A 24,359-nucleotide genomic window follows, 5' to 3' on the forward strand; every position below is an offset into this window, starting at 1 on the left:
ATTGTAATCCAGATTTTGTAACTCTGTGGGAGAGAGGACTGTTTCTGCTTCTTTCTTTTGAGGTGAGGTTTTCCTTCTAGTCATTTTACTCAGTGCAGAGTGGCCAAAAACAAGTTGTATTCGGAAAAGGAGAGAAAGAGAGGAGAGAAAGAAGGAAAGAAAAGAGAAAAAGAAAAAAGAAAAAAGAAAGAAGAAAAGGAAAAAAGAGAAGAAAAAGAGAAAGAAAAAGAAAGAAAGGTGAAAAAAAAAGGGTGGGGGAAGCAATTCAAAATCAAAAAGAAAGAAAGAAAAAAAATACCACGGGGGAGTATCTTCTGATTCTGTTTATTTTAAGTCCCTTTACGTCCCCTGGAACCTGTCCGTGTAGCTGGTCTTCTGGGGGAGGGGCCTGTTGTGCTGATTCTCAGGTGTTAGCACTTGGGGGAGCTGCTCTGCCCCTGCCTGGTGCAGGGCTCAGTGGGGGTTGTTCACCCCGTGAGGCCCCAGGAGGAACAACCCCAGTGGCGGGGCCAGCTCTGGAGCCCTGGAGTCAGCTCCCGCAGTAGCTCCAGAGCTCTCCGTCTGCAGGGCCTGGAGGCTCCGGGGCGGGGCCGCTGATGTGCTCAGCTCGGGGCAGGAGCGTCCTCGCTGTCCTGGGCCCTCCCGGCCTCTGCCTGTCCCGGGGGGAGTCCGGATCCTGGGCTGTGTCCCGGCGCCCTGTGCTCCCGGGCCTGCGCTCTTGGACTCGCTCCCGCCCCGCAGCCCCCTCTGCGGAGCCGCCCCCGAGCCCCCCGAGCTGCTCCCGCCCCGCAGCCCCCTCCGCGGAGCCGCCCCCGAGCCCCCCAGAGCTGCTCCGGGTCCCCCGTGCGCTGCAGCCCTTAGGGAGCTCGGCGCACTCTCCCGGGGCGCAGGTGTCTGTTAGTGTCCCCGAGAGCCCGAGGGCATCCCCGCCCTCCTGGGTCCTGCTCCAACTCCCTGCGAGCCCCTTTCCCCCGGGAAGGTCGGTGCAGCTCCTGCGTCTCCGGGACGGGGCTCTCCTGTCCTGGGGACACTCGCCCCGGCCTCAGCCCAGCTCCTCGCGGGGCCCCTCCCCCTTGGAGGCCTTTTGTGTCTTTATTTCTTTTTCCCCGTCTTCCTACCTGATAGAAGCTTGAACTCTTCTCACTGTAACATTCCAGCTGGTCTCTCTTTAAATCTCAGGCCGAATTCGTAGATTTTCAGGATGATTTGAAGGTTATCTAGGTAATTTGGTGGGGACAGGTGACTTGCGGACCCTACTCTTCAGCCATCTTGTCATTCTAATTTTGAATCTACTTATATCCACAAACTTTGAAATGTCATATTAATTTTTTAACACACTGATTTATCGTTCAAAAGTGTTTTGCTTAATTTCCAAATATTGGGGATTTTATATTTATCTTTGTTATTGATTTCTTTTTTTTTATTGGAGTTCAATTTGCCAACATATAGCATAATACCCAGTGCTCATCCCGCCAAGTGCCCATCACCCAGTCACCCAGTCACCCAGATCCCCCACCAACCTCCCTTTCCACTACCTGATGTTCATTTCCCAGAGTTAAGTGTCTCTCATGTTTTGTCATCCTGACTGATATTTTCACTCATTTTCTCTACTTTCCCCTCTATTCCCTTTCACTATTTTTTATACTCCCCAAATGAATGAGACCATATAATGTTTGTCCTTTTCCGATTGTCTTATATCACTCAGCAAAATACCCTCCTGTTCCATCCACATTGAAGCAAATGGTGGGTTTTTGTCTTTTCTAATGGCTGAGTAATATTCCATTGTATACATAAAACACATCTTCTTTAACCATTCATCTTTTGTTGGACACCGAGGCTCATTTCACACTTTGGCTATTGTGGACACTGCTGCTAGAAACATCGGGGTGCAGGTGTCCCGGCGTTTCATTGCATCTGAATCTTTGGGGTAAATCCCCAGCAGTGCAATTACTGGGTGGTAGGGCAGGTCTATTTATAACTCTTGAGGAACCTCTACACAGTTTTCCAGAGTGGCTGCACCAGTTCACATTCCCACCAACAGTGCAAGATTGTTCCCCTTTCTCTGCATCCTCTCCAACATTTGTGGTTTCCTGTCTTGTTAATGTTTACCTTTGTCACTGGTGTGAGGTGGTATCCCATTGTGGTTTTGATTTGTATTTCCCTGATGGTCAGTGATGCGGAGCATTTTCTCATGTGATTGTTGGCCATGTCTATGTCTTCCTCTGTGAGATTTCTGTTCATGTCTTTTGTCCATGTCTTTTGCTGTTGAGTTTCATAAGTTCTTTATAGATCTTGGATACTACTCCTTTATCTGACATGTCATTTGCAACTATCTTATCCCGTTCTGTAGGTTGTCTTTTAGTTTTGTTTGGCTATTCTCTTGAGTGCAGAAGCTTTTTATCTTGATGAAGTCCCAACAGTTCATTTTTGTTTTTGTTTCACTTGCCTTCATGAATGTATTTTGCAAGAAGTTTCTGTGGCCAGGTTCAAAAAGGGTGTTACCTGTGTTGTCCTCTAGGATGTTGATGGCTTCTTAGCTCACATTTAGATTTTCCATCCATTTTGAGTTTATCTTTGTGTATGGTGCAAGAGAGTGGTCTAGTTTCATTCTTCTGCATGTGGATGTACAATTTTCCCAGCACCATTTATTAAAGAGACTTTTTTTCCAATGGATAGTCTTTCCTGCTTTGTCGAATATTAGTTGACCATAGAGTTGAGGGCCCATTTCTGGGTTCTCTCTTCTGTTCCCTTGATCTTAGTGTCTGTTTTTGTGCCAGTACCACACTGTCTTCATGACCACAGCTTTGTAGTACAACCTGAAATCTGGCATTGTGAAGCCCCCAGCTATGGTTTTCTTTTTTAAAATTCCCCTGGCTATTCGGGGTCTTTTCTGATTCCACACAAATCTTAAAATAATTTGTTCTACCTCTGTGACAAAAGTCCATGGTATTTTGATAAGGATTGCATTAAACGTGTAAATTGCTCTGGGTAACATTGACATTTTCACAATATTAATTCTGCCAATCCATGAGCATGGAATATTTTTCCATCTCGTGTCTTCTTCAATTTCTTTCAGAAGTGTTCTGTAGTTTTTAGGGTATAGACTCTTTACCCCTTTGGTTAGGTTTATTCCTAGGTATCTTATGCTTTTGGGTGCAATTGTAAATCGATTGACTCTTTAATTTCCCTTTCTGAAGTCTCTTTGTTACTGTAGGGAAATGCCATTAATTTCTGGGCTTTGATTTTGTATCCTGCCACACTGCCGAATTACTGTGTGAGTTATAGCAATCTTGGGGTGAAGCCTTTTGGGTTTTCTACACACAGTATCATGTCATCTGGGAAGAGGGAGACTTTGACTTCTTCTTTGCCAATTTTAATGCCTTTTATTTCTTTTCATTGTCTGATTGCTGATGTTAGGACTTCTAGTACTATGTTGAGTACCAGTGGTTAGAGTGGACATCCCTGTCATGTTCCTGATCTTAGGGGAAAGGCTCCCAATGTTTCCCCATTGAGAATGATATTTGCTGTGGGCTTTTCGTAGATTGCTTTTAAGATGCTGAGGATTGTTACCTCTATCCCTACATTCTCAATAGTTTTTATCAGGAATGGATGCTGTATGTTGTCAAAGGCTTTCTCTTCATCTACTGAGAGGATCATATGGTTCTTCTATTTTCTCTTGTTGATAAGATCTCACATTGATTGCTTTAGGAGTGTTGAACCAGCCTTGTGTCCCGGGGATAATTGGGAAATGTATCCCAATACAAGCATCCCTCAAAAAACTGGAAAAAACTCAAATACAAAAGCTAACCTTGCACCTAAAGGATCTGTTGAATGAACAGCAAATAAAACCTATCACCGCCGAAGAAGAGAATTAATGAACATTTGAGGAGAACTCAATGAAACGGAGACCAGAAGAACTGTGGAACAGATGAACAAAACCAGAAGTTGGTTCCTTAAAAGATTTAATGAGGTAGCCAGCTTTATTAAATACAAAAGAGAGCAGACTGAAATTAGTAAAATCACAAATAAAAAAGGAGAGATCACAACCAATACCAAGGGAATACAAACAATTTAAAAAATATATTATGAGCTTCTAATGCCAATAAATTAGGCAATATAGAAGAAATGGATGCATTTCTGAAAACCACAAACTACCAAAACTGGAAGAGGAAGAAATAGAAAACCTGAACAGGCCGATAACCATGGAGGAAATTGAAGCAGTCATCAAAAACCTCCCAAGGCACAAAAGTCCAAGGCCAGATGGCTTTCCAGGGGAATTCTATCAAACGTTTAAAGAAGAAACAATACCTATTCTACTAAAGCTGTTTCAAAGGATCGAAATAGATGGAGTACTTCCAAACTCGATCCATGAGGCCAGCATCACCTTATTCCCAAAACTAGACAAAGACCCCACCAAAAAGGAGAATTATAGACCAATATCCCTGATGAACACAGATGCAAAAATTCTCAACAAGATAGCCAATAAGATCCAACAGTACATTTTTTATTTTAATTACAGTTAGTTAACATAGTATTATATTAGTTTCAGGTGTACAATAAAGTATTCAGCTCTTTCATACAATCACCCAGTCATCACCTCAACAAATGCATTCCTTAATCCCCAAAACCTATTCCACCCATCCTTCAACTTACCTCCCCTCTGGTAACTGCAGGTTTGTTTTCTGTAATTAATAGTCTGTTTCTTGGTTTGCCTCTCTCTTACTCTCCCCACCTTTGCTTATTTGTTTTGTTTCTTAAAGTCCATATATGAGTGAAATCATATGTCTTTCTCCGATTTATTTTGCTTCGCATAATACTCTAGCTTCATCCACACCATTGCAAATGGCAAGATTTCATTCTTTTAAAGGGTTGTTAATATTCCATTGCATAATATACCACATCTTCTTTATCATTTATCTATCGATGGATACTTCAACTGCTCTGTATGTTGGTACTGTAAATAGTGCTGTTATAAATATTGGCGTGCCTGTATCCTTTTGAATTAGTGTTTGTGTATTCTTTGGTTAAATACCCAGTAGTGTGGTTACTGGATCATAGGGTAGTTCTATTTTTAACTTTTTGAGGAACCTGCACACAATGTTTTCCATGGTGATTGGACCAGTTTAAATTCCCACTAATATTGTTAACAGGGTTCCGTTTCTCCACATCCTTGCCAACACCTGTTGTTTCCTGTATTGTTGATTTTAGCCATTCTGACAGATGTGAGGTGATATCTCATTGTAGTTTTGATTTGCATTTCCCTAATGATGAGTGATGATGAACATCTTTTTATATGTCTCTTAGGCATCTGTATGTCTTCTGTTCATTTTTAATTGAATTATTCATTTTGGGGTGTTGAGCTTTATAAGTTTATATGTTGGATACTAACCCTTTATCAGATATGTCACTTACAAATAATCTTCTCCCATTCTGTAGGTTGTCTTTTAGTTTTGTTGGTTGTTTCTTTCACTGCAAAAGATTTTTATTTTGATGTGGTCCCAATAGTTTACTTTTACTTTTATTTCCCTTGCCTCAGGAGATGCATCTAGAAAGAAGTTGCCATGGCTGATGTCAAAGCGGTTATTACTGGTTGTATTCTCCTTTAGGATTTTAATGGTTTCCTCTCTCACATTTAAGTTCTTAAATAATTTTGAACTTATTTTTGTGTATGGTGAAAGAAAGAGGTCCAGTTTCATTCTTTTGCATGTTGCTGTCCAGTTTTTCCAACACCATTTGTTGAAGAGACATTTTCCCATTGGATATTGTTTCCCACTTTGTCTAAGATTAATTGACATACAGTTGTGGGCTTATTTCTCCATTTTCCATTCTGTTCCACTGTTGTGCCAGTACCATACTGTTTTTATTACTGTAGCTCTGTAATCTGATTTGACATATGACTTCCCATTTCTGTTAGGAGGCCTTTGGCACATGACTTCATATGGTCTTACCTCTGTTTTGTGCTCACCTTTGCATCCAGTGTATCAAGTGACTTGCTCTTGCTTAAAGTCACAGAATTCTCTGAAGCCCACATGAGATCGGACATGCTGGGGGAAGGCAGTGAGGCTTTTGGAATCATGTCTCTGAAGTCAGGTGGACACAGCTCAGGCCTATTTCTGTTACATTCCTCTCCTAATATCTTAATGGGGCTTTCCTGGGACAATTGCAGTAGTCAAAAGGCATGAGCTGAGCACCAGATATGTCTTCTGAGCACCAAGGCAGCACAAGGGACAGATATTTACATGCATTAACACTGACACTGGGCAAATCACACCAGAGTGTAGGGGAAGAGGGGAGTGGTATAGAGTCTGTGACGATCTATCCACAGACCATGATGGTGGTCATTGTTGTTACCATCCTCTGCATAGGTGTGTATCAACCACAGTGTCTCTCCTCCTGCATCCTCATTTCTCCCCTTCTGTCCACTTTGCACTCTTAGAGCCAGCACTCAGAGTGGGGCCCACCTGGGGTTCCATGGGGGTCCTAAGTGGCTTGCTTAGGACTGAGGAAGGGGTTCTGAGCAGTTAGCACAGGTCCAGGTGACAGCTTCCTGAGCAGGCCACAGCAGCCTGTACCCTGGACTCAGCTGTAGCTTGAGTTTCTCAAAGTATGAACTGAGGGTAGAATGGGTGGAGGTGCCACCATGGTCCTGCTTTTGAGTCACAGAGTTCTGTGGTGGTGTGAGAGGGATCTGGGACTCATCTTTGTTAAAAGTTGATTGAAGGCAGAGCAAGTATCTAGCAACCTGGGACCTGGGACATAATTGTTAAAATGAACATATATAGAAGGTTTCATTTCCCTTCCCAGTCTGGGTCACTTTGAAATCACCACCACCTACCTGTCTCCATAGCTCTTATAATTCACCTGCAAAAATCCCCATGCCCCTAGCATAGTTTAGCAGTCCTTGTTGTGGGGTGGGGGATGGACAGAATGGGCCTGGGAGCTGCACAGGTGCTCCCCTGTGCTGTAGCCATGGCTGGCTCTGTCCAGGAAAGGAAAGGGGACAGAGTGGGACCTCAGGTGAGGCTTTCCAGAGGGGATATTCATAGGGATTTGGGGTAGGTGGGAGGGGCAGCATACCTTAACAGCACCTCTCCCACTCCCTGCAAGGAGCTGTCCAAGCTTCCTGCCCTTCTCTGAGAGTGACCACTGTGTTACTGTGTTACACAGAGTTATACATGTGTACTGTTAGTGGGGCTGCTGTAACAAACTGCCACAAACAGGTTTGCTTAAAGCAACAGAAATTTTTCTCTCATAGCTCTGGATGTTGGAAATCTGAAATCAGTATCTCTGGGCCAAAATCAAGGCATCAGCAGAAGCATGTTCCCTCTAGTGACTCCAGGGGAGAACCTGTTCCTTGCCTCTTCTGGTGACTACATCAGAAGACTCATGACTGCAACACTCCATTCTCTGCCTGCACTGGGCCTGGCTGAGAAAAATCCAAGATTATATCCTCCCATCTCAAGGCTTTTAATTTAATCATAACTGTGAAATCCTTTTTTTGCCATATAATGAGTATTGCCAGGGTTCTCCAAAGAAGCAGAACATCTATATACATATATATATATATATATATATATATATATATATATATATATACACATATGCTGATCTCCATATTATATTAATCTATGTACACAATGTAATATATTATGTCTATAGATATACATCCTTATGGTAGATTTTATCTATCATCTGTGTATCTATCAACCAAGCTATCCATCCACATCTATCTATCTATCTATCTATCTATCTATCTATCTATCTATCATCTATCTGCTTTCCCACCTATCCAGAGGGATTTATTTTAAATAAATGGCTCACTCAACTGGAGCTGGAAAGCCTACTATCTACAGGGTGGGCTGGCAGGCTGGAGGCCCAGGGCAGAGTTGGTGTTGCAGCTCAGGTCTTAAGGCTACCTATTGACAGCATTCTCTCTTCTTTGGGGGGGTCTCAGTCTTTGCTCTTAAGGCCTTCAACTGATTGGATGAGGCCCACTCACATTATGGAGGGTAATCTGCTTACTTAAGCCCATTGATTTAAATGTTAATCTTATCTAAAAATACCTTCACAGAAATACCTAGAATAGTGTTTGACCAAATACCTTGAAACTATAGCCCAGCTATGTTGACACATAAAATTAACTGTCATGTAGGGTGACACTCTTGGGGTCTATGGATCAGCACATGAAAGTCTTTTGGGGGCCCACTGACCAGTTGCTCCAGCTCTGAGTCAAGTGTCCCTGCCTGGATTCTGAGCCTGATGGCCTTGTCCAAATGCCAGCTCTGCCACCTCCTAGCAGAGTGGCTTTGGGCAAATCACTGGTCCCTCTGACCCTCAGTCTGCTCACCTAGAAAGTGTGGATAATCACCATTGAAGTCATGTGAGGAATAAATAAAACAGGAAGGGGCTCCTTCCCTCTCCTGAGTGCCCCTCCCAGCAAGTACAGCAGAACATCCAGTACACCCTGACAAACACCTGATGATTGAGTGTCACCTATTTGGCTGGCCTGCTATTTCATCCTAGTGTGGTTGAGCTGACCCGAGGGTTTTTATGATTTCCATTTTACTTAGCCAAGGAAGCAGTGAATTTATTTTAAGGCAATGATCTTGCTCTTTTCCTCTTGTTCCCATAAATTATGACCCAACAAGTCATGCACAAATAGTTTGGTTTGATATCTCCCATTAATCTTTGCTATATTTTGTAAGTTCACTTCAGTGCAGTGAACTGGGTTTTAATTAAATCTTGAAAATTCCAGTATTTCACAACTCACTCTCACACTGGCCTATAAAAAGAGGAGTCCATATAATTTCATGGGGAGCAATTTCCTTTACTACAAATATGCAAAGTAGAACTTGCTTCTTTTGAATTCTTGTTCCAGACTGTTTTATTTTCCTTACAGTGCCTGCTGGAGCTTCCCTCTGCTTTCTTTATTTTTATTTTTATTTTTTTTAATAAATTTATTTTTTATTGGTGTTCAATTTGCCAACATACAGAATAACACCCAGTGCTCATCCCGTCAAGTACCCATCTCAGTGCCCACCACCCAGTCACCCCCACCCCCCGCCCACTTCCCCTTCCACCACCCCTAGTTCGTTTCCCAGAGTTAGGAGTCTTTCATGTTCTGTCTCCCTTTCTGAAAATAGCAGGACACATCTTGAAGACTCCAGAAATCACCTGTGTCCAAAGAGCAGACTGGTATCTGTGCAAGGCTCTATGGGCCCCTTACACTACCACATTCTGTGGCTCTACACCAGCACAGGCACAGAGGAGGTCTGATGGTGCTGTCTAAGCATCCCCATGTGTCCATTCACCCATCTTTCCATCATGCCTTATCCGATGGTAACTGGCACTGGTCATGCCAAGCCCTGTGGTGGGTATTGGAGATACTGAAGTCAATCACATAGGGCATTTTCAGTGCTCTGAGGAAGACCATTGTGGGGGTCCTAGGGAGAAGCCCCTGACCTCCTGAGCCACCTGAGCAACACTTTGCTGTTCATTCTCTGGGGAGACCTTCTCCCTGGAGCCATGCAATTCATGTGAACCTGCAGTCAGGGCTCTGGTAGACATAAACTATTCTGCTACAGACTGCTGCAGAACCATCAGAGCTCCATATAATGGGTCTCTGTGCTGTGAGAGGCTCAGGGGTTCTTCAGGAGGACACTGTCAGTTTCTGCTCTCTTCCCATAGGGATTCTCAGCTGCCCACAGGGGGCACATACTAGTGTGTGGGTGCCTCTCCTCTCCTGGATATATCCTACTTCCTGTCACCCTTTCACTGGCCATCTCAGCCTTCAGTCCTGGCCTGGGTATGCTCCAGCTCTAAGCTCGTAATGCCGACTCCTGCCTGGTCCCTAGTAGAAATGTCTCCTTATCTCTCCCTATCCTTTTCCCTATAGTATGGATTTATGTGTGTGTCAGGAATCCAAATAATTCACATCAAGGTCCAGAAAGTGAGAAAGGTAGTACAGTGTATCAGTTACAAGCAGGAATTCTGGGGCCACACAGCCTGTTTCTGACAATTACTTTCTATGTGATATTGGACAAGGGACTTAACTTTTCTGAGCCTCTTGTTTTTCAACCAGGAAGAGTATGTCTCTGTGGCAGAGGCAGGAGTCAGGACTGGTTGTCAAACACTTGTCTGCTCCCACACACTTCCTAGCCCCTTGCTGTCAGGCTGGGGCAGGTGACTAGCTGTGGGAATAGGAGCTATCACAGTATTAGAGTCAGTACTCATGTTGAAGCTGCTTTCTGTCTTCTGAGACAACATGGAACTCCAGATGGTTCAGATTCAGAGAATTCAGCTACTAAAAGGTGGAGCCTCTTTCATGCTAGCTCTTTGAGGGAATACATGGAATAGCACCCCCCACCTCCATCAAACAGCTCCTGACAGACATATAGCACTGATGGAAAGTGCACTTGGTGTTGTTAAGACAGTGGAATTGGGAGCTGGCTGTTACCTCAGCATAGCCCAGCCTGTCCTGACCATACTGTCACTCTGTATGTAGCAAGCAGGGCATATAGTAAGGGTTCTTTAAGAGAGACCTTACCTGTACAGGTATTGGCAAACTAAGAGGATCCGTAATTAGATTTCTCAAGGTGTCTCTTATCCTCTCTCCAACATATTCCAGAACATTCTACATGTTAAAAGCCATAGATTGGGGTGGGTGGTGGTGGTTAAATATCCCTAGGGTCCACTTGCTGCAACTGCATCTGCTGCAGTCCATTGCCTTACACTGGAGCAAGATTCAAGCAGATGAGCCACTCCCCTAATGAAGTTTAAGTTTCTTATCCAGGGATACAGATTCTGCTTGGGATCTTAGCCCCTGCTTATCTCACTACCCCCACCTTTCTCTAGTCACATAGGTACCAAACTCTGGGAGAATAGGATCTTTTGTTACCCTGAGCTTGCTGGTGCTGGGATGCTCTTTTGACTGTTGACCACCATGCTCTTCACTGGAATGTAAGGCTTGTTTGTTGTTGTTGTTTTAGTTTCAGAGGTAGAATTTAGTGGTTCATCAGTTGTATATAATACCCAGTGCTCATTATATCAAGTGCCTTCCTTAATGCCCATTACCCAATCACCCAAATACACCATCTCCCCACCAACCCCCCTCCACCATCTCTCAGTTTGTTCCCTATAGTTCAGCATCTCTTATGGGTTGCCTCCTCATTTTTTAAATTTTACTTTGTTTTTCCTTCCTTTCCCCTATGTTTATCTGTTTTGTTTCTTAATTCGACATATGAGTGAAATAATATGGTATTAGTTTTTTTTTACCTCTTTTGTTTAGCATAATATGCTCTAGTCATATTCACATCATTGCAGATGGTAAAATTTCATTCTCTTTGATGGCTGAGTAATATTTCACACGTACTACGTCTTCTTGTCAATTCATCCATTGATGAACATCTGAGCTCTTTCCATAGTTTGTCTATTTTTCAGACAAGGATGCTGGGGTGATGAAAGTTGTGTGATGTTCTCAGAGTCTCACAGCTACTAATAAGAAAAGCCAGAATGTAGCCAAAATGTGGTCCCTTCTGCACTCTGCTATGCTGCTATGAGCTCTGTGTGGCCATGCCAGTGGGTAGCTAGCAAACTGGAGAAGGTTCTGTGAGGACTCAGGGACCTCATCCTTGGCCTAGGCCATCACGCTGAACCTTCACAGCATCATACCAGCAGGGTGTTCTCATCCAACTTTGCAGAAGAGCAAACTGTAGCTATGATGCTTTAAATCACTCACTGAATGTCATCTAGCTAATTAGGGAAGTGTGGGGATTTGAGCCCAGGCTACGTGCTCTGAAAGATAAGATGAAAATCACACTGCCCTTAGCTAAAATGACCAAATTTCTGCTAGTACTGTTTCCACAGAGCATAATATGTAAGAATAAGGGATGTAAGCTTTTCTATTGTCTTACAGAGAGTGTTTGCTCTATCACCATACACTTTATTATACAAGGCAGCCTTTTCTCTTCATTTGCAGGCAGAATTACATGTTTTCATTTCTGCTTTATTATCTTCAGTGTCTCCAGGACCCTGTCAATTAACAGTGCTGGAAGCTCCACTTTTAACAAAATTACACATAATCATACTACCTGTGGCCACAAAGGAGAATCTGAGAGGTGTGTGGATGCTGGCTCTGAGTTTCAGATAGGTAATTAAAAATCCAGCATTCTCCATGAAGGGAAAAAGACCCAGAATCATGATGTTCTAAAAGTAAACATGATTAAAAAGTCTTCCTTCATAAAGAATTAATATTTAATTCTCAATCTCCTTCCCAGTGCTTAGTGTGGAAACTATTTCTTTTCTAGTCTTGGGCTGAATGTCAAAATTTACATTTAAATGGGCCTGTTTTGCACAGAGCCTGTAGCTACTAAGACCCTAATGAGAGTATAATTTATATAGTTTTAGATGTTCAGGATTTTTTTAAAGATTTAATTATTTATTCATGAGAGACAGAGAGAGGCAGAGGCACAGGAAAAGGGAGAAGCAGGCTTTAGGCAGGGAGCCCTACATGGGACTCGATCCCGGGATCTCCAGGATCAGGCCCTGGGCTGAAGGCATTAAAGCGCTGAGCCACCAGGGCTGCCCCTAGATGTTCAGGATTGATAACAGTCCAGCCTTGAAATAATTGTGGAGGCCAGTTTTCAGAACTCCTTAATGGAGATATTCTGAGAGGGAAGCCTCTCTTCCTGAGACCAGCCTCAGATTTTGAATGTCGCTTTCTTTGGAATTTAGCCACTACTGGCATCTTTGGTCTTTTGGTTGTTGAAATGCAGGCTGTTGCCCTTTTCTTCCCTCTCATGGATCCAGGCATAGCAATAGTGGGGAGGAAGAAGGGAACTCCCCCAGTGCCAGTGCAGCTGGCATGTGCCTCAGAGCAAGGATCCATATGTGGCTTCACTAGGGCATGGGCAGGCCAGGTGCATGTAAGCTTCTTTAGGGAAACTAGCTTTGCTCACCCCAGAACCTTAGAAAATCCAGAGATTCCTTTTTAAAGGGAATAGCCACTTAAAGCCAAGGGCGACAAGCATTGTTCCAGCTCATGGTTAAGATACTTTGGATTAGGGCAAGAAAAAGGTGATTAAGTTGAGGTCCTCTCCCAGTATGTGGTTCATTGAACACATTTGTGAAAGCCTGCATGGTTGCACAGTGGGTTGACATGAGGAGCCTATGAGATGGCTTTATGTCTAGTCACTATTGACCATGCATTACCCTTGTGGGCCAGCACAGTATACATAGCAGGATGTTATTAGTAGCCTCAGTGCAAACTATGTGACTGTCTCTCTTCTGCAACTAGGAAGTTTATAGTTTTAGTTTTAGTTATATAGTTTTAGATATAGATATAGTTTAGATGTTTTAGTTATATAGTTTTAGATATAGATATAGTTTAGATGTTCTTCTGCAACTAGGAAGGTAAGGCTGTGAGAGGCCACCTAGGCTCCCCCAGGGGCTACCAATCAAATCCTGGTCAGAGCTGGTTTGAACCAACACTGTCTGATACCTGGACCCACACAGAGCAGAGACATTTTTTTGAAATGTCTTTCTGCCTTCCAGTCCTCTTCCACAGCTGGGAGACAGGTATCTGGGAGACCTACTCTGGGTCTGTCAGATAGAAGAAGCAGAGGGTTTTCCCCATTGCCGAACCCTTCACTAACACCTCTTTAATATTACCCTGTCTTCTTTCCTCTCTCCTATTATAGAGCTACAACCAACCAAGCAGACAAGGGGATCCAGCTGGAATTCTATCCTCAGATGAACTTCTTACTTTTGCCAGTGCCATCCTCTCCCTCAGCCCTCTCTGAGTGGTCTCATGAGCTATTCCCCAGGGATGAAGACTACCATATACCTGGCTCCAGCCAGGTCTCTAGCTGGAGCTCTAGATTCATATATCCAGTTGCTATCTCCACACCTCCACTTGGACCCCCAAGACACCTGGAATCAGTATTCTTGAGATCAAGAGGGCCCTTGGCCACACCAGGTTTCATATAATATATGTGGGATGCTTCTTTTCACCTCCTACTCCCACCTATCCACTATCTGTCAGTGCAAGCCTCATACTCACAGCCAGCCATGCAGACCTTGCAGATCAGGTCAATTCCACCTGCCCCATCACTGCCCACATAGCCCTGTGCATGCTTCTGTAGCACTTGGCCTACTCTATGAGTGTGCATGAGTATTTCTCTGGAAGTCTGGCTCCCTCCTCAGCCACAGCCTCTATAAGGCTGGATGTGTGGTAACTATGTTCACCATCCTGTCCTGGGGTAGCTTTCTAGCCTTTCCAGGTTACAAGAGTATTTGCTGAATACATCAGCAGATTTTAATTCTCTTTTTTGCAGTTCTGTCTCACTAGACAATGTTGTGGAGAAGACATTTTACTCTGCTGTTCAAGAATCTTCTAGCTGTCCTAAGAATTAAATTGACATAGGACAGATTAACAGGAGAAAATAAAATTTATATTTCTACATACTGGGAATCCATATAAACATGAGATTTCAAAGATAGTAGAATGAGATATATGTGTCATCCTGAACTAAAGAGAAGAGGGTAGAGTTTGGGACTTTGAAGGGAAGGAAAACAATTCACAGGAAGGTGAAAAAGAGTATGTTTGGTAAACAAAAGCTTGCTGGGACCCTCAGAAACAATGGGACACAGAGAGGAATTTTAATAAACAGACTTGGCTAAACTCCCTGTCTACTTCCCTAGTTATACTATAATGTAATTATCTATAGTAATAGTTCCCTTCCTGTAGCAAGTCCTTTATCTAAATTATTGTAGGTAGTTAGGGGGAGGGTCAAAGGTTTTGCTGAATCTTTGGGCTTTGATTGTTTTGAACTCTAAATAATCTCATACAAAGGCAACCCATCCTGGGAGACCCTACATTCTGAATTCCTGAATATGGGGCTTGTAGTCTATATTCCTAGACCAGTGCCACGAACAAAGCAGACAATTAGTAAGTATTTGACAAATTAATGAATGAATAAATGAATGATTCATCTTGGACAAATCATGTGTATTTGGCTTAGAGTTTCTTCACCTTCAATAAGGGTGTCGCTGTCTCAATTCTTACTTCTTTCTGAGGTTCTCAGAGCAGTGGCCCTCAAACTTTAGTATTCCTTAGAAGGCACTAGAAGGCTCATGAGACATAAATTGATGGGCTCCATCACCAGGTGTCAGATTCAGTAGATCTTGGCTGGATCTTGAGAATTTGCATTTATACTAGATTTCCAGATGCTGCTGCTGCTGGTCTGGGGACCACACTTTGAGAACTACCCCTTAAGAGGATCAGATCAAAAGTCTGCTGAAAGCACTTTTCCCAGCTTACAGCAAAAAAGTATAAATTTTCAGTGATTTTTTTTTTTTTTTGCCTCTTTGGAGGCCCCCAAAGGAATTCCAGTTACAGAGCAACCACCCTCAGCAAGGATGAACCTAGACATTTGATAACTATCTGCTTAACAGGAAAACTGAGAAGATGCTGGAACAGATCATCAAATGATCAATTTATAATTGCCCGGGAGAGCAATCAATATGCCAATGCAGATAGTGAATGGCAGGAGAATGACTGACTTTCCTTCCCCTAGCAGCAGGGAGGATGTGCCTGCACAGAATTCAACTGCAAGCCCTTCCCTCTCATTCCACACATACTTTCTGAGCCCCTCCCACATGTCAGGTACTGTGCTAGATGCTGGGATCAGACATGGTGCAACATGGCCCCACTTTGTGGTATCTGGGGAGATGCATGTACTGGGTGCTGGAAGGATCCCCACTTTTATTGAGCACCAAGTGTACCCGTGTCATGCACTTACTCCCACCTGTATTTAAGAGGCCTGGGAAAGTGATGTCATCCCCACTTTACAGGTAAGGAACTGAGTCCCAGTGAGTTGAGGGGATGTCCACCAGGGCATGGCAGCATCAGTACTTTGACCATGTCCTCCTGGTTTTCAAACCAGCTGTGTCTTTCTGAGACCACTCTGTCTGCTCTGCCCACCTGACCTTTCATTCTGCAAATAGATTCATTCAGGCATAAACACCTTTCTATTTCAGAACATGCCTCCATCTCAGTTCTAGCCTGCACAGTGGGTAAAAGAAGGGATTTCTGTGTATAAAGAACTTATAGTTTATTTAAAGACATAAAATCATGAAACAAAAATCAAATAATCGTTACCCTTAAATTCACCTGGACTGGATAGGACAGCATTTGAGTTCTCCCCAGCCTGGTGTGAAGTTGAAAAATTGGATTAAAGGAGCACAGTTCAGTTAAATGTCCAAACCTTAGAATATATGAGGAGAATTATGAGAGTTACAGAGCATATGTCAGCACAAAACATTTGGAAGATAAGTTCTGACTTTGAGTTGCCTGATTAATTTACTCACCTGTGAAAAGAGGTGTACAGCTGGCATTGAAATTGAAATGTCAACTAGGGTATTGGCAGAAACAATGGCACCAGATTCATTTCTTATGAGAAAATTAGCAGGGTTCTCACCAGACACCATGAGTACATCAAATACCTGATCCTGTGCAAAGGATTGTCACGCTGGGAGGATATAAGAACATCAAACATATATTTAGTGCTTATATGTATCAGGCACTGTACTAAATCTTTATGTACATTAACTCAATCCTTTGAACAATATTGTGAGGTGGAGGGAATTATTACCTCTATCGTACAGGTAAGGAAACTGAAGCAAAAAGACGTTAAAGAACTGCTCTGAGGTCACACAGCTATCAAGCCTGAGGGCTAGAGAATTCACTCAATGCATGGGGAAGAACATTTAGAGTAGTGGTATTCAAGATGTGGTTTCTGAGCTAGCATCATTGCCTGTACCTGAGTGGCCAGCATTCTGTGTTTTGATGGCCCTAGGTATTTCCGATACAGGCTGAAGTATGAGAACCACTGGCTTCAAACATGAAGGGGCTGGTGAGGAGGTTCCTGGGAAGAGACAGAAGGAGGGGCACTTTGTGTCTTCAACACATGCTGCAAGGGAGTGTTCTGTGTTGGCTTGGAAAATGGCCTCTTCCCATCAAGTCTGGCAGTAGCAGACCAAAGCTAGCCCCACAGTGGGCTTACCCACTGATGGAGCAGCTCACAAATGGTCTCTGGGAGGGTCTCCTTATCTGGTCTCTGAAGGGAAGTGGGTTGAATCTGATGAAGGTAGGCTTGGGAAGAGTAAAAGAAGAGCTGCAGTGCACTCTGTGGCATGATACACCATTCAACTCCCCTCCTACAGGTGCCTCCTACCTTCTGCCATTCTCATGAGCTCCCTAAACTCCTGCTCTGATGCCCAGGCCACAAACCTGAACCTTGCTTCTTGACCAGACATGCTGTCTGTCTTCCCTCAGTGTTCTCAGCTCACCTTCCTTTTTGGCTATGGTTGGCATGACCCTGCCATGAGACCTTTGAGAGTTTTCAAATAACATCACTCTTTTTTTTTTTAATAATAAATTTATTTTTTATTGGTGTTCAATTTGCCAACATACAGAATAACACCCAGTGCTCATCTTGTCAAGTGCCCCCCTCAGTGCCCATCACCCATTCACCCCCAACCCCCGTCCTCCTCCCCTTCTACCACCCCTAGGTCATTTCCCAGAGTTAGGAGTCTTCATGTTCTGTCTCCCTTTCTGATGTTTCCTACCCGTTTCTTCTCCTTTCCCTTCTATTCTCTTTCACTATTAAATAACATCACTCTTACCTGACTCCCTCTGGGGGCTTCCTCTTCCTCTTCTAGGCTCTCCTAAGGATGTACCTCCCTGGACCTTCCCTGATCCCACCCTTAGGCTGACTAAACTGCTCATGGGGAACAGCAAGGGCACTCATGTTACAACCAGATCCTCTGCATATTAAATTGATCAATGCCAAGCTCTTTCACTGCTAAAACATCTAAAAGGAGATTAGGGACTGCAAAGAGATTTACATCTTAATCTGGCTAAACATAATTGGGCCACGTGTTTCTGAGTTATGAATATGTGAGGGTTAGTGTGTGTGTGTGATGGCCTGATGGAAGGACAGTCACAAGACAATGAAAGATTCAGATTGTTGGCTATCAGACAAATTAAGTTATAAAGTACATTTTAAAATTGAAAATATTATGTAAAAGTTATCTCTGTTGTCTCAGGAATATTCCAGTTAGTTAAATCATAATCTGGAGTCATAATCCTTCTTGAAATAACTTCATGAATTTTCTGCTGTGAAGGCATGATTCCTGTTCCTCAGCCATTACCATGTCTTTCAGGCAAGGCTAGTGTATAATATTTAATTATCTGAAACAGCTCATGCACACAGGCAATTTTGCTTCATCAGGTCAACTGACTGCAGGTGCTTTCTCAAAATTGCTACATTTTTGCTGTGACATATCTAAATAATCCTATCAGTAGATTTTCCAGGGGGTATCAAGCTATTTTTAAATTTCTCTAAGACTAATTGTCCTTGATGGAAATTCTCTAGACATTTTAGGAATTCTAGGGGTAAAGAACTCACTTTTCTCAGTTGTCTTGTTGGGAAAATGTTATTATGAACTTTGAGCATTCACTTTTAAAACCATTTACATGGATTACATTAAACATTTAAAAAATCCATGAACCCCGCCCCCCTCCCCCCCCGGGATTTATGGGTATTGTATTGCTTGAATACTCAACTGTTGGAAGATATTTTCTACCTTCCTTTTTCAGCAAAATTTGTTCTTCATTTTATTAAAGTGATGCATTTCATAATTTGCTGGGTCAGATAAGAAATACAGAAGTCAACTTCTCACCATCCTGATCTCTGACTCCTGTCCCCTAGAGATGATCATGTAAATTTCTTTGGCTCTTGTGGGCTTTGGCTACATATATAGTCTGTACACACTGGTCATTCTAAATATTTAAGAAATTTGTGAAATTCACATAACAGAAAACTATTTAGAAGTGAACAATTCAGTGGTCCTTAGAACATTCACTATGTTGTACTAACTTCACTCTAGTTGCAAAACATTTCTACCATTTCAAAGTAAAAACTCTATTTAAATAAAGTGGGAATGGTTGTTTGGAGATTTCCATCCTTATTGTCCCAGATTAGAGTAGAGAAGGATGGACTTGGGGCTGAAAGGCTTAAGATTTTAAGTAGCAAAGTGACATGGACACCCTAGTTGCCCACAAGGTGGGTGGAATAACAAGAATTGAGATGGGAAACTTAGAAAGTTGTTGCAGTAGCTTTGAAGGTAAACTTTGAGAGCTGGTTGCAGACACAGGATCAATAAGTGAGTTCTTTGAAAGGTAAAGTCAACGATATTGGGGGACTGGGTATGATAGGGGTGGGAGAGGGTGAGGGAGAAGTCAAGGATGATTTTCTAGCATTTGATTTGAGAAACTGGGTGACTACCAGTCCAATTCATTGGAAGGAGGCACACAGAAAGATGTGAGCTCAGTTTTGAGGTCAAGCTCCTGTAGGTCATTTGTGTGGCCAGGGCATGGTGTATTTAATTGTGACTCAGATGAAAAAAACTGTTGGGAGTCCAGACTTGGGAGGCATGGGCATATAAGAGGTGATTGTAGTTATGGAATGGATGTAGAAGGAGAAGAAAAGAGAGTCCCAGACCAAGGCCTTGAGGACATCAACTTTAATTCCTAGCCTTGGGAAGCATAATATCATACTGTGCAGTTTGTGGTTCACTGCTCCGCAGAGTGGACCTTATTTCTGGGGGTGCTTTCCCTGGAAGAGGCCCTCTCCACTGTAGAGCTATGCAGGCTGTCATCCAACCCACTTCAACAGCCCAGTTCTGGTGTGGCATCATTGGAACCATCCAGGATCCTGTTTCTCTCAGGAAAACTGCCTTGGCTGGGGGTCAGAAAGCTTTGGTCCTCTTTCCTTAAGACAGTTACCTTTGAGCCACAGGAGCACCTCCAGCTAACGTTCTGGGACAGTTATTCCTCCTTATCTCTCCAATGAACTGTGCTGGTCACACAGGAGGAGGAGAGTCATGCCTCGTTGATCTGCTCACTAGAGCAGAAGGAAACACATTCTTACAACGGAAAGTGTGTCATCTGCCTTCCCAGGCTCATCATAGGCTCAGTCACTCTGCTGATCCAAACTGTGTGTTAGCTGCAGTGTGGAGTGAGGTAGCTCTGCAGATGCAGCCTGGGGGCTGGCCAGGGCTGGCTCTGGACATCAGCCACTGGTAGCTCTCCTTTCTGTTCTAACCAGACCTTGTTTTGTCTTTGTGCTTGTAGGCCAGCTTCTCATCACAGCACCTGTTGCAGCTGGTCAGAGACATGGGCTAGCTTCTGTCAAGTATTCAATTTACTTGATTATTCATTTATTCAACGGATATTTCTGAGTGCCTACTGTGGACCAAATACAGGTGATACTGGCTGTGTCCCCAGAATGCAGATTCTGGGAAGTGCAACTGAGCTGCTCATAGCAAATCAAGGAGGGATTCTGTTGGATCTAGAATGGAGGTTGTGGAAGCAGAAAGGTCATCGTGCCCACATTGTACAAAACTTTTGAGCCATGGCAAGGAGTTTGGACTGCATCTTGGGGCCACTGAAGCATGGAAGGTTTGAAGTTGTGACTCAGTCACACTGTCCTTTAAAAAGGCTACACAGTGGGGAATAAATTGAAAATGGGGATAGCTGGACTATCATTAATCAGTGTGCCAGGAAAGACAAACTTTGGGACTGTCTTCTGCAGATGTAAAAGATGATCTTATCTACACCTATCCCTTCTGTAAAGACATTTCTGGAGAAAAAAAATCTTCCCCCACCTGTTTGTCTGAAGAAATGCTGCATTATCTACTTGCTAAAGACTACTCTGTGATAGTTAGTTCCTTTTATATCACTTGCTTATACTATTTGGGTGTCCAGGTTAATTAACAAAAAGATGTGGCATCTATATTTTACAAGAGCCGTAACTGCAAATGCCTCCTGTCTGTCTCAAGTCCCTTTGAAATGTACCAGGTAATGGGCAGTGTATTATCTGTAGAGAACATATTGATACTTTCCTAAATTAACATTTTGCATTTCTTCAGCAGATTTGAGCCATGAAAAATATTTCAATAGGTTCTTATTGTTCTGTTAATTAAAGTGTTTCTCTCCTGAATATAGAAATCAATGGTTAGCATGCCCATGAATAATCTTTCAGGACATAATGAAGACCTGATGTAAAATGTGTTGGCAAGAAGGTTCTCAAGGAGAACTTTGGGCACAGAAATAACTGAGAAAGGGAGGGATCCGGGTAGCTGCTGATATCATGTTGGGTGTTTGTCTGGTGGAACAGTTGCATTGTGACAGCATTGTCAGAATCAGCACATTTCCTTGGTTTAATTGCATATAGGATGAATTGTACACAGAGAATAATAGTCTAATGGACCTGACTGACACTACTAGATTGAGTCACTTCTTTTATTCAAGTCAATTTTGGGGAGGAGGAGGTCCTAAGTTGTTCATTTTTCCATAATCAGACCCAGAATATGCTAATTGTTTTTAATGCCATTCACTTTTCAGGTATGTTCATGCTTTTCATGGTCTAATTTGAACCTCATAACATAACACTTGGGTAAGTTTCAAAAGGCAAAGTGAAAGCTTCCACTTGATAGCTGGGTAGTCCAATGGTGCCTTTGCAACATCATATCCAGGGGTGTATGTGCATTGAGTGTGAAGAGGGATGACTGGTTTAAGCACAAGATTCCCTGATTTACCACACTGTGAGAAGGTGGAAGTGGTCGGGGGCCCACCTCTGGAAGACAAAGTGAGATCTGGAGTTCAAATTTATTCCTCACACCTGAATGGTGTCCTCTTGCATAGTAAACACCACAGAGTAGTCAGAGCCAGCACACTGGGAGCACTCTTCCAGGGTCAGGCCTCTTTGAGCAAACCTCAGGTCTCATATCCATTGTTAGAAATCCTGACATGTATAAATGCATCATTCATAATGTGCCTTGAAGTAATTTCTCTGAATTTTCCACAGAGGTAAAACTAAGATAGCTCCCCACTCGCAGATTAGAACTTGAAGAGCACAAAATGCTCAAGATTCATGAGGGTTACAGCTGGTGTCAAGGGAGCTGTTTCAAGCCCAAGTCCTGTGGCCCACAGTTTGTCCTGTGGCCCACAGGCTGGGCATTTCTTTTAGTCCCATCGATCAATCTGCAGGTGGGGCATGTGTCAAACTTCCCTCATCTAAAAGAGTCTCTGAGTGAGGCTGATGAGGGAGAAGTCTTCTCTGGAGAAGTGGCAAGCATATTCTTTACTGGAACCCAAAGGGGCAGTTCTCCCTGCCAGTCACCAGCTGTGGTGCCCTTCATGTGGTCATGCCCAGCCAGGACACCTCCCTGACCACGGAAGCCCACAGTTCCTGTCTCCTAGGCCTGTGTGCTTGTTATCACCCTGCTGTCATGCCCATGTCACCCACCCAGACTGCCCCTGGGGCTCTGGACAGCACATCCAGCTGCCTCTGTGATGTCCTGAAAGCACTGCCAGCTGCTTTGCCCTGGCCTGGGTGCTGGTCTCCCCCACGCAGCTGGGCCTATCCTGCAATTATCCATCTCAGCAGGAGCAGTCTCAGGGTCCTCTGGGACATTGCCTTTTCCTTCACTCCCATGGACCCTTTCTCCTAATTATGTTTTGAATGCAGGCACCTCTCCGTGGCCAACACCATAATCCAATTGTCCATAATATCTCATTTGGGCTAATGCAAACAGCTTTCTGCCTGATTTATCATTAAGAGATCTTTATGAACCAAAAGTCACTGCCTGACTAGAAATTCTTCAATGGCTATTTACTCTTTTTAAGTTAAAACAAACATCCTTGTTCTGGTCTATAATAACCTGTACCATCCGGTCTCCTCCCCAGATATGTCTGGGTATCAATCCTCAGGCCCTGTGCCCCAGCAACACTGGCCTTCCCTGGGTTTCTGGCTGAGTGTGTTCCCTCCACCAAATGTCTTTGCTGCTTCTGTCTGAAGTTCTCCAAGGAAGTCTTGAGAGCACCCAGTTGGGAAATGGGTCTGGAGTCCGACTGTGTAGGATGCCTGAGCACTCGTGCCCTATGTGTGCATGGGTATGCTCCCCTTAGCACCTGCCCAAGGCCTGTAGTAACACATCCTGCCCTTCCCTATCCCCATGAGCCCATGGCTTCCCTCTATTGCAGCCTCCACTGGGCTGTGTGAGGCCACAGCCCCAACCATCAGCAGGGTGATAGGGAAAGAATGCCAGATGAGCGGTAGGTTGTCCTGACTGTAACTCAGGTGAGATGCTTCCTCCTTTGACTTTAGCTGTCAGGTGGCAAGACAAGAGCCACCTGTAGCCCTCTCCCTTCCTGCCTTATGATTGATTGCCTCTTAGATCACATGAGTTCTCACCTGTCTGCTTTTATCTCAGCTAGCCCATATGTTATTTCAGGATAATATGCAGTCCAGCCTCTCTGCTCTCACTGTACCTGCCTGGCCAGGTGAGTACAGCTCTTGGCTGCATGGAGATGAGAAAGGGTGGCTGAGGGAAATGCATGGATAACAATCTGCAGCAAGGAGGAGACACACTTTGTTCTGCAGGATCCTCCTCTGGCAGAGTACTGGTTCCCTGCAGGAACTCAGAGAATACATGGAGCTCAAGACCTTAGTCCTACAGTTCACTGTGAGCTTATAATGCAGATTTGGGGCCAGCTGCTGGCAAGTGCTTAGTCCCCTGCAAAACAGAGGAAGGGGAGGGGCCCAAGAGTTTAGAGGGCAGTGGCAGTGTGGCACGGGTGGGCTGGCTTTAAGGAAGACTGCAATGTCTCACAAGAGTTTAAAAGTGTTTGGCCAAGGGATATGCAATTTAAATCTCCTCCTGTCTATCTGTCCTTTGTCTATGAGCAGAGTTTGGATACATGCCAACTTCTGGATGCAGAGTCTGGATATGCTTTCCAGGACCTTGAAATGGTGCTGGGTTCTGAGATAAAATGGACTGTGAGTAGGAAGGCAGGAGTCAGAGAACTGGACACAGTTGGATGGGTAGGTAAGGATGGATTGATGACAATTAAGAAGATAGGTTTAAAACAAACAAAAACTTTTGACGTCCCTATTCCTATTAAAGAAAGAGATTCTGAATCATCATACTATCCTGTGTGAGGCCACACACTACTCTTTTTTTGTGTGTGTGTGTGTGTGTGTTCAGGGTGAAAGCATCCTTTCAGAAATGGGCCTCTAGGCATGCTCAATCCCATGGCCTTGGCATGGAACAGAATCCTCAGGGCTGGTCTTGAAGACTGAGCTTCACTTACATTGCACAGGCTTCCCTCAGCCTTCTGGAGACAGGGAATTAATGAGGTCACAATAAAAGGACATAAGAAAGCCATGCTTTCCAGGTCCCAGGCAAGCTAATACCTGTCCTGAGTCATCATTGGAGTTGGAGGAAGTGCC

The 24,359-nt window shown here is 43.7% G+C and overlaps 1 long non-coding RNA gene across 3 annotated transcripts in view; it reads left to right on the top strand.

The window, feature by feature from the left end:
* Positions 1–14,929, top strand: part of LOC111091129 — a 137,718-nt gene extending 122,789 nt beyond the window's left edge. For 2 of the 3 annotated variants that reach the window (XR_005374009.1, XR_005374007.1), the window contains exons 5-6: positions 12,018–12,148; positions 13,698–14,929. This is a non-coding gene — a long non-coding RNA (uncharacterized LOC111091129). The remainder of the gene's footprint in view (positions 1–12,017; positions 12,149–13,697) is intronic. The other variant, XR_005374008.1, reaches the window with a different exon arrangement.
* The last annotated feature ends 9,430 nt before the right edge of the window (positions 14,930–24,359 follow it).

This window comes from Canis lupus, chromosome 19, assembly GCF_011100685.1.
Source record: "Canis lupus familiaris isolate Mischka breed German Shepherd chromosome 19, alternate assembly UU_Cfam_GSD_1.0, whole genome shotgun sequence".
Classification (NCBI taxonomy): domain Eukaryota; kingdom Metazoa; phylum Chordata; class Mammalia; order Carnivora; family Canidae; genus Canis; species Canis lupus.